The 20,324-nt window shown below is 43.1% G+C and overlaps 1 long non-coding RNA gene across 1 annotated transcript in view; it reads left to right on the forward strand.

Annotated features, from left to right (window-relative positions):
* The first annotated feature begins 4,001 nt into the window (after positions 1-4,001).
* LOC148780496 (uncharacterized) overlaps positions 4,002-20,324 on the forward strand; it is a 46,663-nt gene continuing 30,340 nt past the window's right edge. Inside the window, exon 1 of the long non-coding RNA XR_016041486.1 lies at positions 4,002-4,064. This is a non-coding gene — a long non-coding RNA (uncharacterized LOC148780496). The remainder of the gene's footprint in view (positions 4,065-20,324) is intronic.

Genomic DNA, 20,324 nt, shown 5'->3' on the forward strand with positions numbered 1-20,324 from the left:
GGTAAAAACAAACTGTACATATGATTAATTTAGTCACCAAACGACAAAATATTTTTATCACCTATTCTTAGAAAATCTATATAGTGGAGAAGTATAATAATGCCCTGTATGTTAGTAAGATGAATTATAGTGTTAATATTGTCTATGGCTATACATAAGTCGGAATGGTTTATATACATGGGAACTCTTGATAGACACACCTTTGTAAGTATGGAAGTGAAGCCACTTCCTATGAGATGAGACTCGTATCTAGGGCACTTATGAAATTAGAGTATAAGCACAAGAACTAAAATATGCTGGCAGCTAAAAAATACCAGAGTTGAATATTCTTTGTGAGTTATACTACTGGTCTGTTAAATAAGTAATCTGGTTCAAAGCTATATGCACCACAATACTTGATGGACTTTGTAATGTATACTCTAAGTGAAGGTTCAAATCAAAAGATACCTTCATGGTATGCAAATAATATGTTTCCTCTGTTTTTTATTATTGTTTTGAAATAGTGGAGGAAAATTTTAGTATTTTTTCTTTTGAAAAACACTTGTGTATATTTCAAAATAACAATGTGTTTTTGTGTTTTTTCCTAAGCTGTATTTTGTAGAGCGATAAAACTATGGGTTTTTTGTCCTATATTGACGAGGAGAGAGTTAATTGAGTAGTATTCAAGAGTAGGCATTTCCATGCCTTATATTCTTAATACAAAGTGAGAGAATGATGGTGCATGTCCAGAGCATGCGAAGTGTGCGACATGCACGTGCATGTGCGAAGGCATGGGTACAAGGGCGTTTCATGGTGTGCCCCTCGCTCAAGCACATGTATGGATCGGGCTCACGGCTCGATATCGTTTTATGATGATGACTCATGTGGGATATCCAACGATCTTCTAGCTATTAATGAAATTGAGGTTTGTAACAACACATTCAACTATCATCTAACCATTGATAAAATGGAGGCATGCAGTAGAAGCCTTAAAGGGGTGCATGTAATTTGTAGATGTTGGTGGTGAATATAACCACCACTATAGTAAATGTGCAGCCTCCTTGTAGCTCTATAATAAGGGCCTTCCTTCCCATAAGAGATAGAGACTTGAACAACACTTTTGCAAATCTCTCTTAACAGACCCTTTTCTATGAAAAATCTAGGAAACATAATGGTTGACTCATCTCTCTTTCTCTCTCTAAAGCATTTTAAGACTTTGGTATCTAGTGTGTGGTTCCAAGCTTGGGTGCATAAAGATTTGGAATATTAAAAGAGACATTTGTGTTTTTTTGTATCCCAGGGATGAATTTCCCTTCTTATGCACACCAAATACGTTATCGAAGGGGGGAAAATACATTATCGAAAGAGGTTCTATTACCAAGAACCCCACGTAAATAAAACATAAATATGTAACTAAAACTATAACTTCTTCTAAAAGAACCTAACAAGAAAAATGAAAAGAAAAGCTATCAACAAAAACTTTTTGTAATTCAATCTTTGCACAATCAAATGTAAAAATCCAAGAATAATTAAACATAGAATTTATTAAACAAAGAAATCCAAGAATAATTAAACACAGAATTTATTTACCAACAACACATAAAACATATTAAAATTTTGATGCATTTTCAAAATAATGGAGAACTAAACAAAAATAAACAAATTTCATTAAAAACTACAGAAAAAAAAAAAAAAAAAAAAAACCAAAGCAAAAAGTTATCTACATTCATCTTAGCACAATCTAGATAAAAAATCCCAAAATAATTCAATATTATATTGTTAAAAGGCTGGAAAAACTCCTGCATTGCTTCAAAAACTTTTGAATTGTCTATGATTCTTTCCTTTCTTGAACCTTTTGCGGCTGCTTTGGATGATGTAAAAGAACTATGCCTCCTCATAGAATGCTACCTCCTTTCTCTTTATCTTTTAGACTCCAGCAAATATATCGATGCTTTTAAGAATTCAAAGGAATTTTTGCAGCATCTCGCCAATTAGCACGCATTCTCGAATACTTCAAACATAGGCTTTGATTAGGCATACCTCAGCCTCTCATATTCTTTTGTGAAGAGATATGAGTAGCATGCTACCTCATACCTTTCGGAAAAAACACCGTAGTTTAACGTCAATAGGGAAGACCATATGAAAATCCTTCCTAACCCTTCATAGAAAAGGTATGGGTGGTCAATACTTAGAGTCCTAGGACTCCAAGGAGTACTATAGTTTAGAGTCATACAGGAAGGACAATCTTGAAAATCCTTCTTAATCCTTTATAAAAAGGGTATGGATGGCCAATACCTAGAGTCCTAAGACTCCAAGGAGTACTGTAGTTTACAGTCATACAAGAAGGACAATTTGGAAAAGCCTTCCTAACCCTTTATAAAAGGGGTATGGGTGGCCAATACTTAGAGTCCTAAGACTCCAAAGATATTGTAGTTTAGAGTCATACAAGAAGGACAATCTGGCAAAGTTTTAGGTCATACGTTGTTGACCTATTGATGGGCCTTTTAGGGTCATGCATCTCGAACCTTAACTTGACTTAGTTTATAGCCATGATTAAGGACTATGTGATGGATCTTTATATAACATCAAGGCCTGGTCTTTAAAAGAGACCCGATATATGCTAGATAGTTTAGAGTCTTGCAGCTTAGACTATATTGTTGAAAGATATTTTTCATCATCATGGGGACCCCCACTCAATAAAAGCCTAGCAAACAGTGGAAATCCCGACAGTCTCAGAATAGCCCTGAAACTAGCCAAGATCTTCATGCGGCCTCTCAAAAGTCTCCCGCCAAGTTTCGTTGAATTCCAACATGTCTAAGGCAGTGCAAACTCAGAAACAGTTCTGGCAAAATCGGTCTCTTGCACTCTGAAATGGCCCCTATAACTAGAGCAACATTTTCGGTGTCTCAAATTATTGTGGGACCATCACCATTGGATCCGACACGGTTGAAAACCCCAAAGACCAAATTTTAGCTCAAACGGACACTCCAGACAAGCTTTATAGACAAAAGAGTGAAACAGAAGGAGCCACAAGCTATTCTCGTGCGGCCACCCTACAACTCCACACTATTGAAGGAAAAGTCACGAACAGTGACTTTCGACGTTCATATCTCACCTGTCTCAAGTCGGATCACGCTCAAATTCTGTGAGCATGTTTGTCTCATCAAGACGAGCGATTCGCTATGTAGTACGCCCCGTGACGACACTCGAGTACAAAGAAAAGCTAGAGAGAAGTTGCTGATCGCTAAAGAAAGTGCATGAAATTCAATAGTGTCGTGCCTTGCTTGAGCGGCCGAATCACGCCGCTTGCGAGCCTGATTGACGCGAGACTAACTCCATCGCGTGCGTAAGGTCTCGGGCCATCTCTGACCTGAACCCTGTACATGATGAAAGGCCAATGAAACCATTGCAAATTCCATCACCGAAATTCCAGATTTTGGCCAAAATTCCAAAGTTGCAAAATCTTAGTTCAGGCATGGAATCGAGATGCATTAGTTGCCCTACGATTGTGACGGCATGCTCAGTGTACTCCAATGATGAAATCACATAAAAACATCAAGGAACGAGCATGCCATTGATCCAAAGTTTCAAGATTCAACCAAAATTCAAGTCACATGATCGTGCCCTAAAAACACGATCCATGGCTCAAAGTTGGTATCAAATCGATCGCCACGCTGAGCCCTACAAGAAAACAATAATCTTTCAATCAATCGGGCATCAAAACGATCCCAGATCATCCATGCAAGATCACGCAAGTTTTAGAGCAACACAGGGACTGTTATAAAATTTGAAAAATTGTTTGAAAGGGGCAAATATCTCATTTTGCACCCTATTATTAATTTCTTTTAATTCAATTTAATCTTAATTTCGAGGAATTCGAGTTACTTTTGATCATCCACCCATGTTTGGGGTAAATTTTATATATAGTACCATAATTGTACACAGAAAAGGGAGAACACACACTCAATCCCTTCCAAATAAGAGTTTTTACTTAATATAGTTTCTCTTTCTTACCATTGCAGGGTCAAGTTAGGAGAGAGAGAGTAAGGCGAGAGAAACTTTTGATTGGTACCCTTAGACTTGAGGTAGATCTTCTCTCTCTTCCTTTTCTTTTCTTTTCTCTTCTCACTTCTTCTTCTTTCTCTTCTGCTCTTTCTTCTTCCTCTTCCCCTTCTGAGTTCCTCTCAGATGCCATGCACGGCAATGGCAGTGTCGTGCATGCCTTTCTAGTGGTCTCACAGATCGTGCATGGCAATGGTAGCGCCATGCGCGAGCTTCTCTCTTCTTTTGTTCTCTCTCCCAACGAGTTGTGTAGACGGCACTGCTCATCGCCGTCCGTAGATGTACCCTCGGCGTCTCCGTGAAGAACACAAACAGTGATACTCATTGCCACCCATAGGGGTCATCCTCTATTGCGAGTCTACTGCAGACGGTGATACCTATTGCCGCCCGCTAGAGGTCTTGGCAACACCTATCTCCATCCGCAAGCTTCCTTCGCATGCTCGGTGCTCATCGCCATCCGCGAGTCTCCTTCGAGTGTTTGGTGCTTGTCGTTGTTCCTCTTGCGTCCCACGCTTATCACCGTGCACCTCATGAGAACTATCGCCGAGCACTCCATGAGACGGTATCGCCGCCCGCGTAAGGGAGTGTTCCCTTCTCATGATGCCAACGACGATGCCCATTGCTTCTTGGGTTTTTCCTCCTTATGTCGTCTGGCTCTCTTTCTTTTCACTCTCTTTCCTTCTCTTTACTCTTTCCTCTCCTTACTTGATTGAGGGTGGACTTAACCTAGCACCACCATATCTGCCTCGATTTTGAGTAGTATTGCCACCGTACCGATCTTGAGTACCATGCCCGTCTTGCTACCACTCCGAGTCGGTAGCTTTCTGACAGTCATGCTAGTCTCGCCCCTTTGTCAAGTTTTCTTCTTCTTTCTCTCTTTATTGGAGCCTTCTGTTTCATCACTCCATCATATGTGCGTACAATGCTCTAAGACCAGGGTGGGTCTCTTCGACCCACTTGTCTCACCAATTAACCATAGAAGTGTTGTGCTGAAAACAAGAGAATTCAGGACATGCCTCGCCTACAACCCTCCATAAACTGCGGTCTCTCTCTCTCTCTCTCTATATATATATATATATATATATATATATATATATATATATATATATATATATATATATATATATATATATATATATATATATATGGATATAAGCTCTCCTAGATTTGGAGGTTCATCTCAAACCTTTCTGGGCAATGCAGACCCTTTTCACACCTCTCGAAGAAGGATACTCCTTTCATATGGGATGAAGCGTGCCAAGCTGCGCTCGATGACATCTAGCATTACTTGTTGAACCCACCGGTACTCTCCACTCTAGTGTTACGAAGGCCTCTTATCCTTTACGTGACTGCCCTTGATGAGTCACTCGGGGCACTCTTGGCGTAGAACAATGATGGAGGGAAAGCGACAACGCTCTATTATCTCATCCGCTGAATGCAAGGAGTCGAGAAGAATTACCCTCCCATCGAAAAGATTTGCTTAGCCTTGATCTTTACAGTACGAAAGCTCCACCATTACTTGGTCGGTCACAAGGTCAAGTTAATCTCCAAGGAAGACTCGGTTAGGTTCCTTATGTCTCGACCATGCTTGTCAGGACATTTGGCTAAGTGGGTATTATTGCTGATGGAGTTGGACTTCACGTATGTACCGCAGAAGGCAATTAAAGGTCAAGTCCCAGCAAATTTCCTCGTAGCTCACCCAGTCCCTTCAAAATTTCCCCTGTCGAGCGACCTCCCAGATTAAGAAGGTTTTTATACGGCGCTAACTCAACCGTGGGAAATATACTTTAACGGAGCATTCCAATCTGATAGAGGGGGCACCGGAGTTGTGTTCATAACTCCTGATGGTGGAATGATCCCTCTATCCTTCTCACTTGCAGAGGCAATTTCTCATAACAAAGCCAAGTATCAAGCCATCGTAATCGCACTGGAAATCACTCAAGAGCTAGACTTGGAGCACCTGAACATATTCAGCTACTCTGAGCTGGTCATCCCATAGCTTAAGGGGATTTATGACATAAGGAAAGATACCGTCAAGCCTTATCATGACACGGCCAAATCTTATATGGCCCAATTGGATGATTTCTCCCTGAATCTCGTCCCTTGAAGTCTAAACTCGCAGACTGATGCACTCTCAAAGCTCAGTGCCACCATTCAATTGTCTTCATCAGGGCCCACTCCAGTTTGTGTAATCGAATGGAGACACGTCTACTTGAGAATCGAAGTTGATGCAGATGATGACAGGGATGTCCTCCCTGAATGCCTACATTACCCATTCGGGGCGCTTCTCCCTGCCAAATATGTCATTGAGGCAGAGCAAGAGATGCCCCAAGATAAAGAATCCGAGGTCAAGAAGAAGGAGCCCGAATTCTTTGACCCGATGTGTGCAATGGTTGAATAGGTCGAAGACTGGAGGGAGCCGATCACGGACTTCATAAATCCTGCAAGGCTATCTCAGGATCAGGCGGAACGTAAAGGCATATGACGGATGTCTACCAAGTACACCTTTCTCAACGAGGATGTTCTCTTCCGTCAGTCATTTGACAGAATTCTCCTCAGATGCGGTGATACACAAGAGGCAAGCAAAGTACTCGAAGAAGTTCATTCGGGTATCTGCAGGATGCATCAGTCTGGCTCGAAGCTCTACTAGCGCATACACGGACTCCGCTGTTATTGGCCTTCAATGGTGGCTGACCCCCAAAACTATGCTAAGAGATGCCAGGTGTGCTAGATTCACTCAAGCCTCATTCATCAACCCCTGGATCCTCTCCATTCTACATTAACATCATGGCCCTTTTCCTAGTGGGCTATGAATATTGTGGGACCCATCGATCTGCCTTGGGTCATGCCTTCATTCTAGCAGTGATAGACTACTTTTCCATTTGGGCTGAAACGATCCCTCTCAAGCAAGTTCCAGGGACCACTGTGGCGAACTTTGTTCGGCACCACATCATCTACCGATTCAGGGTTTCAGACCGAATAATCTCTGATAATGGCCCTCATTTCAGAAGCCATCATGTTGATCGCCTAGCCAACCAGTTCGGCTTCGAATGGAAATAATCGATTATGTACTACCCTCGAGCCAATGGCTTGACTGAGGCATTAAACAAAACTCTACGTGGGGTGCTCCGGAAGTCAGTTTCAAAGTCAAAGAAGAATTGGCACAAGAAGCTACCTGAAGCTCTGTGGGCTTATCGCACTACCACTCGGAATGCTACAAACTCTACTCCTTATTCCCTCGTCTATGGAGTTGAGGCGGTCTTACCCCTCGAGGTTCAAATACCCTCACTCCGTGTCGTTATACATCAGGGACTGACTGAAGATGAGAGGATCAAGCTCTATTACCAAGAGTTGGATGCCCTTGACGAAAAGAGACTAGAGGCTCAGCAGAACCACGAGCTCAATCAAGGAAGAATGAAGAGAGCCTTTGACAAATCTGTCAATGTTCACTCATTCGCCCGTGGGGATCAAGTCTTAGCAGTCAAGCGACCGATGTCATGCATGGGTGCCGCAAAGGAAAATTCGAGCCCTAGTGGGAAGGTCTGTTTATAGTAAAAAAGGTCACACTAAACGTGGCTTATGTACTGGCAAACTCGGATGGAGGGGAGGCAATACACCCTATCAATAGACGATACCTAAAGAAGTAACGTCCTTGATGTGTCCCTAAAATGCAGTGTGCGCAGCAAGAAAAGAAGGAAATGGGAAAGAAGAACATTAAGACAGTTCAAAAGAAGTTCATTTCTTTCATTGCATTAAAAAGAGTTGCAAGTTACAATCAAAAGCCCATTACTAGGGAAGTTACAAAGCTCTTGCATTTAAGGATAAGAGGACGGTTACAGGCTAGAAAGAAACACTCTCCTCGTGAAGAAGAAGCAAACCCACTAAAGAAATGATCTCCCCATAAAGAAGAAGCAAAACCACTTGGAGAAGTTAGCTTTAGTGCCACCAAAAAGGATGGTTACAGGTCAATGGCTAGCTTCTAAGGAACATAACCACGACGAAACAACATGGACTTCATAGTTATGCTGGAGGACTTGGCTTCCAACAGACCCCGACAGCACAGCCTTCTCATTTTTCATCACTCTTGACCCTCGTGAGACATCACTGTCCATGATCATCGCCACACGTGACTCAACACCATGCTCAACCATCGCCGTACGCAACACATTATCACGTTCTACCATCAACACGGGAGAGCCAACGCCGCGCGAGACCATCTCTATGACCAGCATGCTCCTAAACGTGGCTATCGCGGTACGTGGCCTAAGGACGTGCAAAGGCAATGCCGCGTGCAACTTATTGTCACACATGCCCTTGTTGTACCTCGGTTCCCACCGTCCCCAATTCCCAGAGGGCTTTTAACCCTTGTGCTTCTTTGGCCTCCCCAGCTACCTGCCCTCGGCGACCGTCCATCTTCTCATGACCTTTCATCTCCTCCACAACCCTTCAGGTTTATCAGGGAACACTCCTCGATAGCTAGAAAACCCTATCTGACCACCATGTTCTTTCCCCTACCGACATTGCCTTTCCCTGACAAAAGTACTTCACCGCCACTAGAAATACCCTGCCCCTCCTTCCACTCGTTACCAAAGTTAGCGGAAAACCACCGGAATCCCCAAATTTCCCTGTGACCTTGCAGGTCTCCCTTCTCCCTACTTCTACACTTCAGCAATTTGCCACAAGCTCATCATAATTCTACTGAGTTCCCGGTGAGCCCACTCTTGTTCCTCCTCCTTCTCCTCCAATAACCAGACGACTGACAGAGCCCTCTGAACTCTCTATAGCCTCCCTTCAACTGCAGAATGACCAAAGGAGCACTCAAACTCTGGCAGGGCACCTCTGCAAATTGGCTAAGGCCTTGAGAAACCATGTTCCTTGCTTAGAGAGCCTTGACACTCTCCAAAGATGTTCGCAAGCACCTTGCGAAGGCCCACAACCCACTTCAGCTCGCCAGAAAGAGCTCTCCCTCTGAGGTAGATTTCAATCGAGAAGTTCTAACCAGGAAATCTCTCACCAGATGCTCAGGCCCTCTCTCTCTCTCTAAGAAAACTCTTCAACTGTTTTAACATTCGGTAAAACAATAAAGAGGGGTTCTTCCCCCTTTTATACTCAGCAGTACCGCAAACTGCTCTTGATAAATCTGAAAAGACGCTGTAGTCCTCATCTTCTAACAGAAAAAATACCGGGTCGAGGCGGGTCAAGCACGATACTCATCAAGGGCTATTACCGTGCTCCTTCGTCAAGGGCCATCGATGCACGCCTTCGCCCAGAGGCTATTGCGGCACCGTTCGTCTAGGATTTAACGACGTGGGCCTCAACAGGTGGCTATTGCTGTGTGTGCATCATCTAGCCCTAATGTCGTGCGCACCATCCAACAGTTAGTGTTGTGATCATGTCACAACACTCCCATCTGGACCATTGCCCTACCACCTCAGGAGGTTTCCCTGTGCCACAGTCCCACTCCTCAGGGAGTCTAGTCTCCAGTGACAGCTCTATTCCCCATGGGGTCGCATTCCTTCACCTTGCTACGGTCTGTGCTGTATGACCTTAAACTGCACTGCTATGGTCCAAACTATATGACCTTAAACTGTAGCAGAGGTCTAGTTGTACAACCTTAAACTGCTTAGTCCTCGTGGCACTACTCAAAACTGTACAACCGTGGTCCAAACTACATGTGCTTAAACTGTAGCGAGGGTCTAGTTGCACAACTTTAAACTGCTTAGTCCTCGTCACACAACTCAAAGCTGTACGATCATGGTCTAGCTGTGTAACCTTAAACCATAATGCACATCCTGACTGCATGACGTTAAAAGGCTTAATGCCATGGTCGAAACTATATGACCCTAAACTATAGCAGAGATCTAGTTGCACGACCTTACACTGCATGGTCCTAGCTGCATGACTCTAAAATTGCATAGCGATGGTCCGAGCTACAAGACCCTAAAACTGTAACGCAAGGTGTGACAAATGGCTCACACACATAACTTTAACTGAGAGATGGACCACCTCTTCGCTAGGGTGTATTTCATCAACATCTCCGGTGGAGTTAGATGGCTGCATAAGGTCATACCTACCCCGTTAATTCCCAATGAGTTTGTTTCGCACCAACATCCTAGTGAAAGTCACACCCTATTGCGACCCACTATCCCTAGGATTTAGGTCCATGCTTATCTTCTCAACCCTCAGTGAGGTTACGCTTGTACTCCAGACTGTCATCCTAGTGGAGTTACATGAAGCCCCATCATATCCCTGTGGAGTCACACAGGCCCTCCTAATCCCTAGTGAAGATTGGCTTCCACTTGCCACTCTTCGTAGGGCCACCATCTTCATCTAAAGCTCTTCGCATGTGAATAGTCTTAACTATTTTATCCCCAAGGAATCAGATTGCTGTTCACAAATCTATCCCCCATGAAGCTTCATCCACATGGCGACCCACATAATGGTCCGCATTGCATGACGTTAAACATTGCATGACCTTAAATTGCACAACCATGATCTGTGCTGCATGACCTTAAACTGCACAGCTCTAGTCCTAACTGCATGACTTTAAACTACACAGTCATGGTCCCAACAATATGACCTTAAATTGTTGCGGAGGTCTAGTTGCACGACTTTAAACTGCATGGTCCTAGTTACATGACTTTAGATTGCATCACCATGGTCCAAGCTATATGACTTTAAACGATAGTGTACATCCTGACCGCTTGACGTTAAACCGCTTCACCAAGGTCCAGGAGGCATGACCTTAAATATGCCCCCATTCATGCCCGTCTCCCCTAACCGACCCGTTCCTGTGTGTGCACCACCCTCATTTACAGTGAGTCCATTCATTATTACCATCTTTCACCCTTCCCCAGTGAGTTTTACCCATGCTTACAAAACAGCGAGCCATCTCACCACCCATACTCGCCATCAACTAGTGGGTCACGATTATTCACCACTCTTCACCCACCATTCATCCTTTACAACCAACCTGATGCCATCTTCCCAAAGTGAGTCATAACCATCACCAAACTCACTCCATGGTCTCCACAGACGACCATTCATTTCAACTACGGTCTAGCTGTATGACCCTAAACTATAGTGCATGTCTTGGCCACATGACGTTAAAAGGCTTTACATAGGTCTCGAATGCCTTCATAGAAAATGGGCATGGTGTACACCTGGACAAGGGAACGCCATGAGTAAAAATGATGGTCGGGCATGGTCACGAAACCATGAGTAAGAGAGTTCCATGAAAAACAAAATCCAGGTGCGGTGAAAACTCCAAAAGGGCATCGTCAGCAAAAACGGATGAAAAGGGTAGACATGCCGCAAGGTCATGGGTAAAAGAGCCCAAAAATAACAGAAGTTGACGAAAACTGTCCTTATGGTGCCACTTCCCCTAATTGAAAACTCGCAAAAGGGCACTTGAATCGATGACACAGGTTGACGCATGATCGATGCCTCAGCCGACACTCAATTTCTAAGCAATCACAATCCTATTGAGGTTTACCTAAAATCCTCAAATGTCAAACATCAACTAACACAAAATGGCTCACTAGGGAGTGAGAGCCGCATAAGATCTCCAGTACTTCAAACATCAACAATGTGGCTCACCAGGGAGTGAGAGTCGCATAAGATCTCCCAACAACAACAAGAGTCCTCGAGGGTGCGGACGATGACTAAAAGATTCTTCTGAAATGCTAAAGACCATCATGAAAGCAAGAAACTGATGAAGCAAGGGTCTAACCTGCCACAGGCTTCAGGGTATACCTCACCAAATCCCCTAGCCTACATGGGACTAGACTTTCGAGATAAGTCAGAAGTCCCCGAATGGACCCCACTAGAGGGAAGCTACAGAGATACGTTGAGCATCAAAAGAAAACCTGGTGTAGCAGCGAACAATGCTGACCAAAAGGTTCTAAGCACTTGGCCTCACGTAGGCCTGATTATGTCTGAGGAGGTTCCTACAAAGTCTCAATCTTTAGAATCACAAATAGTCCCTTGAGGGTGAAGACTTTGACAAGATCCGTCAAGCCTGATTCTGTCCAAGGATGTCCTTACAAAGGCGTCACACTTCAGAATCACAGATAGTCCTTTGAAGGTGAGGACTTTGACAAGATACCTCAGGCCTAATTCTATCCGAGGAGGTCCCTACAAAGGCCTCACACTTCAGAATCACAAATAGTCCCTTGAGGGTGAGGACTTCGATAAGATCTGTTAGGCCTGATTCTGTCCGAGGAGGTCCCTACAAAGGCCTCACTTTTCAGAATCACAAATAGTCCCTTGAGGGTTAGGACTTTGACAAGATCCCTCAAACTTTTGGAATGATTGCACTTCTCGATTCTAGCGAAGCACAAAATTTGGCAGAGCATACTGCTGAAAGATATTTTTCATCATCATGGGGTCCCTGCTCAATAAACTACTAACAAACAATAGAAATCTTGACAGTCTCAGAATAGCCCCAGAACTGACCAAGATCTTCATGAGGTCTCTCAAAAGTCTCCCGCCAAGTTTCGTTGTATTCCGGCATATTTAAGGTAGTGCAGATTAAGAAACAACTTCGACAAAATCGGCCTCTAGTAACTTGAAATGGCCCCTATAACTAGAGATACATTTTCGATGTCTCAAATTACTGTGGGACTATCACCATTAAATTCGGCATGGTTAAAAACCCCAAGGGGCCAAATTTCAGCTCGAACGGACACTCTAGGAGAACATTATAGGCAAAAGAGTGAAATAGAAGGAGCCACACACTATTCCCGTGCTGCCACCTGCAACTCCACACCATTGAAGGGACAGTCATGAATAGTTACTTTCGATGCTCATATCTCACCTGTCCCAAGTCAGATCATGCTCAAATTTGGTGAGCATGTTCGTTTCGTTAAGACGAGCGATTCGATATGTGGCACGCCCTATGATGACACTCAAGCAGGAAGAAAAGCTAGAGAGAAGTTGCTGATCCGTGAAGAAAGTACAGAAAATTCAGCAGCGTCGTGCCTCGTTCAAGCAATCAAATCAAGCCGCTCGTGAGCCCGATCTTTGCGAGACCATTTCCATCTCATGCGTAAAGTCTCGGGCCATCTCTGACATATACCCCGTACATGATGAACGGTCGGATTCCGCACATGAAGCAAACGAAGCCACAACAAATTCTGTCGCCAAAATTTCAGATTCCGGCAAAAATTCCATAGTTGCAAAATCTTCGTTCGAGCATGGAATAGTGATGCGTTTGTCGCCCCGTGATCGTGACGGAATGCTCAGTGTACTCTAGCAAAGAAATCATAGAAAGACATCAAGGAACAAGCACACCATCGATCCAAATTTTCAATATTCAACCAAAATTCAAGTCACATGATCTTGCCCTAAAAACATGATCCATGACTCAAAGTTGGTATCAAATCGATCATCATGTCGAGCCTTACAAGAAAAAAATCATCTTTCAATCAATTGGGCATCAGAACGACCCCGGATCATCCATACAAGATCATGCAAGTTGTAGGGAAACACAAAGACTGTTATGAAATTCCACAAATTGTTAGGAAGTGGAAAATCTATCATTTTGCACTCTATTTTTTAATTTTTTTTAATTCAATTTGTATTTAATTTCCAGCAATTAGGGTTACTTTTGATCATCCACCCATGTTTGGGGCAAATTCTATATATACATACCATCATTGTACGCAAAAAACAGAGAACACACACTCAATCCCTCACAAAAGAGAGAGTTTTTACTTATTGTAGTTTCTCTTTCTTACTATTCTTGGTTCATGTTTGGAGAGAGAGTGCAATGTGACAGAAGCTTTTGATCGGTATCCTTAAGCTTGAGGTAGATCTTCTCTCTCTTCCTTTTCTTTTATTCTCTCTCTTCTTCTTCTTTCTCTTCTTCTCTTTCTTCTTCCTCTTCCTCTTCCCCGTCTGAGTTCCTTTAAGAGGCCATGCACGACAATGGCAATGTCTTGCAGGCCTCTCTGGTGGTCTCACAGGTCGCGCTTGGCCATGGCAGTGCCATGCGCGAGCTTCTCTCTTCTTTTGTTCTCTCTCCCAGTGAGGAGTGTAGACGGCATTGCTCATCGCCGTTCATAGACGTATCCTCGATGTCTCAGTGAAGAAAACAGATGGTGAAATGTGTTGCCGCCCATAGGGTACTTCCTTTGTTACGCGTCTAGTGCAGACGGCGATACCTATCACCGCCCGCTTTAGGTCTTGGCAACACCTGTCGCCGTCCACGAGCTTCCTTCATGTGCTCGGTGCTCGTCATCGTCCGCTAGCCTCCTTCGAGCATCCAGTGCTCATTGCCATTCCTCCTGCGTCACATGCCTATCGCTGTGCTCCTCATGAGAACTATCTCTGCGTGCTCCATGAGAGGCTATCACTGCTGGCGTAAGGGCGTGTTCCCTTTATATGATGCCAATGGCGATGCCCATTGCCGTCTAGGTTTTTCCTCCTTCTGTTGTCTCTCTCTCTTTCTTTTTGCTCTCTTTCCGTCTCTTCACTCTTTCCTCTCATCACTTGATTTAGGGTAGACTTAACCTTGCACCGTCATATCAGCCTCAGTATTGAGTAGTATTACCGCCGTGCTGGTCTTGTGTACTATGCCCGTCTTGCTACCACTCCGAGTCAGTAGCTTTCCAATCGTCATGCTAGTCTCGCCCCTTTGTCAAGTTTTCTTCTCCTTTCTCTCTTTATTTGAACCTTCTAGTTCATCACTCCCTCATATGAGGGTACAATGCTCTAAGACAAGTGTGGGACTCTTCGACCCACTTGTCTCACCAATTAATCATAGAGGTGTTGTGCAAAAAACAAGAGGATTGCAGGTCAAGGGAAGCGATTCCTTCTCTCCTCATTGTAGAGCCATTCCCAAAACACTTAAAGTTCTCCCCATGAAACCTTGTTTAAGGAGCTTGATAGTGAGATATGTGAGGAATTGCGAGCACCATTTCACTCAAGGTAAGTGGATCAACACCTTGCATGTCCTTAATTGTAAAAGCGTGAAATTTAAGTATGAGTTTCTATGAATTGTGAAAGGAAAAGGATGCATATATGCTATGTTTTTCAGGAAATTAGGCCTTCCTTTGCACGATATAATGAGCACTGAAATTCGTGTTGATTTCCTTGAAAATTTGGAGGATGGTGTTCCTATGCATCTAATTTAAGAAGAGAGAGGTTTCATATTGAAATATAGTATAAATTGGGAATTATTGACTGTTCTTTAGGGTATGTTATGGACACACGATGAAATTCCAAGGAATTTACATATTCTAGTGATGAATGTTTGACTAACCAAATGATATCCAAATGGCTCCAAGTTACCTTCATTTGAAAGATACATGTGTCTATTATGATTTTGGTGTTTAAACTCAGTTGAAATTCTTTTTGAATTGGGAGAGATGCTTCGATTTGTGAGTGTAGGTCACTGTTAGCAGATTTTAACAAATTTCAGAACTTTCATTTCAGTTGTACTGAGATTTTAATTGACTAAACGAGGTCCAAATGCTTTCAAACCACCTCCATTGATTGTTGGATATTGTGATTCCGTTCTATCGAGACTGATATATGTGATATTGACCACTACGCAATGGGTCCTCCATTGGTAGTTGGATATTGTAATTCGGTTATATTGAGACTGATATATGTGATATTGACCACTATGCAATGGGTCCTCCATTAGTAGTTGAATATTATAATTCTGTTATATTGAGACTGATATATGTGACATGACCACTACACAATGGGTCTTCCACAGGTAGTTGGAGATTGTGATTCTATTATATTGAGACTGATATATGTGACACTGACCACTATGCAACGTGTCCTCCATTGGTAGTTGGATATTGTAATTCCGTTATATTAAGGCTTATATATGTGGCATGACCACTATGCAAGGGGTCTTATATTGAGACTGATATATGTGATACTGACCACTACACAATGGGTTCTCCATCGGTAGTTGGATATTATAATTCTGTTATATTGAGACTGATATATGTGACAGGACCGTTATGCAATGGGTCCAACATTGGTAGTTCGATATTGTGATTCTGCTATATTGAGACTGATATATATGACATGACTACTACGCAATGGGTCCTCCATTTGTAGTTGGATATTATAATTTTGTTATATTGAGACTTATATCTGTTACATGACCACTCCATTGGTAGTTGGATAGATTGTACCTCGACTCCAATGATAGAAATGGACTCGGGAGGTGACTGTAAATAATAGAGAGGGTTGTGCCCCCCACATTGTTATGGTCACTACGAATTGGGTCCTCCAATGGTAGTGTAATGCCCTCTCGCTTGAAGAAATAAGGAGAAGGTTGTGTCTTGCAAGGCCACCACGTATCGAAAACCCCAAAGCGCTTTGGGGATTGTGAGTGTGAGTGAGGACATTACGAAATGGGGCCTCCATTTGTCATTGTCCGCCCTCCTGAATGAGAGTAGAAGTTTTAAGTTCAGGATTGCTTGGATTGATCGATGTGACTTCTACTTTAGGAGTAGGAAACTCTAGACTTTGCTTGTGTGTTCTTTCTGGGTACGAACCTATTACTATGGTACGAGGTGAAATAACTGTTAGCTCATACAATATGTATTGCTTTGATAACTGAATCATACTCCGTTTTATACTGCTAATGAATTGTGATGCATGACTTTACTCTGTGACTCGCATGAACTATGATGATCAGCGGAGCACATTATCTATATGTGTGCATGTAGGTGGGAATGCAAGGGCATTGATCTACTTACTGGGCTTTTAACTCATTCTTCTTATTTTTCCATCTGTGTAGAGTGATAACCGACCATTCTTGAGGGGGCAGCTGGATAGTGGTGGCAGGCAGTTGAAGTTTAGGATTTGACAAGGAATTATTTTATAGTAGGTGCCGGGTGGCGGTACCGGTAGTGCCTTGGACAGAATTGTAAAGAACCTTTGGAGATTGTATATGTATATAATGGCATTGATTTGTGCAGTTTTATGATGCATGATGAATGAGTTTTTATTTTTTTTTGTGGTATTCTTTGATTCACATTTTTAAACTCGTTGAACCACTCTCACCTAAGTCACGTTCGTGACCTCTAGTCACGATCTCGCGCTTTCTTGCCCTTCGGCAAGTACAGTAGGGATTAGGGGCGGGGTCGTGGCAGTTATGGTTTCAAAGCCACCAGGATAGGATTCATGGCCTAAAGAGTCTTAGGAATGTCTCTGGAATGGTCTTGAATAGGTTAGTAACTGGGTGCTTCTGTTTTAGGTCAAGGATGCTGAGGACTCGTGCCATTAATGTGAGCTACAGCAATGAGAATACCCAGGCCCTTGGTGAATTCTTCAAGACCTTAGGGGCCATGACTCAAATGATGAAAGACAGTATGCCGACCCTTACTACCCCTGCCCCAGTACTGACTGACAGCGGGTTAATAGAAAGATTTATGAGGCTAGCACCTCCGACGTTCTTGGGCCACTAGGGAGTAGAGAAAGCGGAATGATGAAGGACAAATGCAGAAAAGTTTTTAGGTGTTACAATATAATGATGAGTAGAAGGTTAAGCTGGGAACCTTCATGTTAGAAGGAGATGCTCGGTGAAGCAATCATGGGAAGGGTCAGGGACAGAAGTGACTTGGGAGAACTTTCTGAAAGCATTCAATGAGAAGTACTTCCTTGACTTTGTACGGGAAAGAAAGGAAGTGGAGTTCATTGAGTTGTAACAAGGAAACTTGTCAGTGGAGCAGTATGCAGCAAAGTTTGCTGAGCTTTCACAATATGCACCGCACATCACAAACATTGAGGTGGGAAAGGCGAATAAGTTTGAGAGAGGCCTCAGGCCAAAAATAAGGGGGAGGGTGATATCAACGAACCTCAAGACCTTCTCCCCTTTGGTAGATTTGGCTATGAAGATTGAGAGGGACTATGAAGAGTTCCGACTCGGAGGAAATAGGAAAATGGGACCAGCCCAGTTTGGGAACTTTGGGAGGAAGGCTCGACCACCTCCAAGGAGAAGCTTCAGGGGAAGATATAACCAAAGGAATAAGAAGATTCAAAACACCTTTCTGGGTGACATAAGGGAGAACCCGTGACTGACATGCCCATATTGTGGGAAGGACAACCACTCTGCGGTTGAGTGTCGAAGAAGGGCTGGAGCGTGTTTCATATGTGGCAATTTTGGCCACCTAATAAAAAACTATTTGGTCAAGGGACCAGCAAACCGACCAAAGACTCAAGGTCGGGTATTCGCCCTCACAGAACGAGAAGCCAAGGCTTCTACCTCTGTAATCCGAGGTACACTTTTTATTTGTGGCATGGAAGATAAAATTCTGATTGACCTGGATCTTCTCACTCTTTTGTTGCACCTCACTTTGCATGCCACATGAGTGCTAGACCTACACTTCTTAACTGGACTTTGGTAGTATGTACACCTATGGGGGAATCTATAGAAATTGATATTGTTTATAAACACTGTGGAGTCTTGCTTAATGTTGTGTCTTACTTATAGACTTGATATTATTACATTCAAGATTTTGATGTAATTTTGGGCATGGACTAGTTGTCCACACATTATGCTACAATAAATTGCTATGATAAAATTGTAACCTTTAGACGCCCAAATCAGCTTGAGTTGAACTTTGTGGGCATTAAGGATGGTTCCCCTCTACACCTTATTTCGGCCCTTTGGGCTTCCCGCCTGTTGGCCAAAAGATGTGTTGGGTATTTGGCCTATGTAGTAAAGAATCAAAATGTCCAGTTCGTGTTAGAAAAGATACCAGTGGTGAGGGAATATCCAGAAGTTTTTCCTAAAGAGTTAACCTCTCTGCCTCCATTCAAGGGGATAGAATTTGATATAGATATGTTTCCTGATGCTGCTCCCATCTCAAAAACCCCTTATAGGATGGCCCCAGTTGAATTAAAGGAGCTGAAAGAACAATTGCAAGATTTATTGGAAAAGAGATTCATTCGACCTAGTGTGTCGCCTTGGGGTGCACCGGTCTTATTTGTGAAAAAGAAAGACGAGTCTTTAAGGCTTTGTATAGACTGTAGATAGCTGAATCAGGTCACTGTAAAGAATAAGTATCCATTACTTAGAATTGATGACCTTTTTGACCAGCTTCAAGTGGCCTAAGTATTTTTTAAGAGCTATCATCAATTGTGGGTCAAGGAAGAAGATGTCCCTAAGACCGCATTCAGGACCCGATATGGCCACTATGACTTATTAGTAATGTCGTTCGGGTTGACTAATGCCTCGACTGCCTTTATGGATTTGATGAATAGCATTTTTAGACCCTTTCTGAATAATTTTTTGGTGGTTTTTTATTGATGATATTCTGGTATATTCAAAGAACCTGAAAGATCATGGAAAGCACTTAAGAAGGGTCCTCAAGACTCTAAAGACAGAGAGGTTGTATGTTAAGTTGGGAAGAGCGAGTTTTGGCTTCTTAGCGTGGCCTTCCTTGGGCACTTTATTTCTAAGGATGGGGTCCCAATTGACCCTTGTAAAATTGAAATTGTAGTTAAGTGGGGAAGACCAACAAATGTGACTGAGGTCCGTAGTTTTCTGGGACTGGCAGGATATTATAGGAGCTTCATAGAAGGGTTCTCAAGGATAGCGCTCCCCATGACTCGCCTAACCCAGAAGAAAGTGAAGTTTGTGTGGTCAAATGATTGTGAGAAAATTTTTCAAGAACTGAGGAAGAGAGTGACCGCGGCCCCGATACTGGCCTTACTTGAAGGATGCCTCTCATAAAGGGTTTGGGTGCGTGCTAATGCAATGGGGGAAGGTCATAGCTTATGCCTCCAAACAGTTAAAGTCGTAGGAACAAAATTACCCAACTCATGACGTGAATCTCCCGACTGTAGTGTTTGCCTTGAAAATCTGGAGACATTACCTCTATGGGGCCCAATTTAAAGTATTAACAGGCCATAAGAGCCTCAAGCATCTATTTTCTCAGAAGGATTTAAACATGAGGCAAAGAAGATGGATGGATCTATTGAATGACTATGATTGTACCATCAATTACCAACCGGGCAAGACTAATGTGGTAGCAGATTCTTTGACCAGGAAGCCTGTGGTATCAGTGGCACACTTGATGGTTCGAGAGATGAAACTGTTCGAAGATGCAGTGGGGTAGCACCCAACCCTGCCCCTTAGTGATGTGGTAGGAATGACTGCTTGTATGAGGATGGAGCCCCAAATCTTTCAACAGATCCGAATGACACAAAAGGAAGATCCCCAACTCATGAAAATTCTAGAAGAAATAAAGCTGGGAAGGAAGGACGATTTCTCTCTTACCAATGATGATCTGTTAATATTTAAG

The sequence above is a fragment of the Amborella trichopoda genome, chromosome 9 (genome assembly GCF_054954075.1).
Source record: "Amborella trichopoda isolate Santa Cruz 75 chromosome 9, AtrichopodaSantaCruz75HAP2 v2.0, whole genome shotgun sequence".
Lineage (NCBI taxonomy): Eukaryota > Viridiplantae > Streptophyta > Magnoliopsida > Amborellales > Amborellaceae > Amborella > Amborella trichopoda.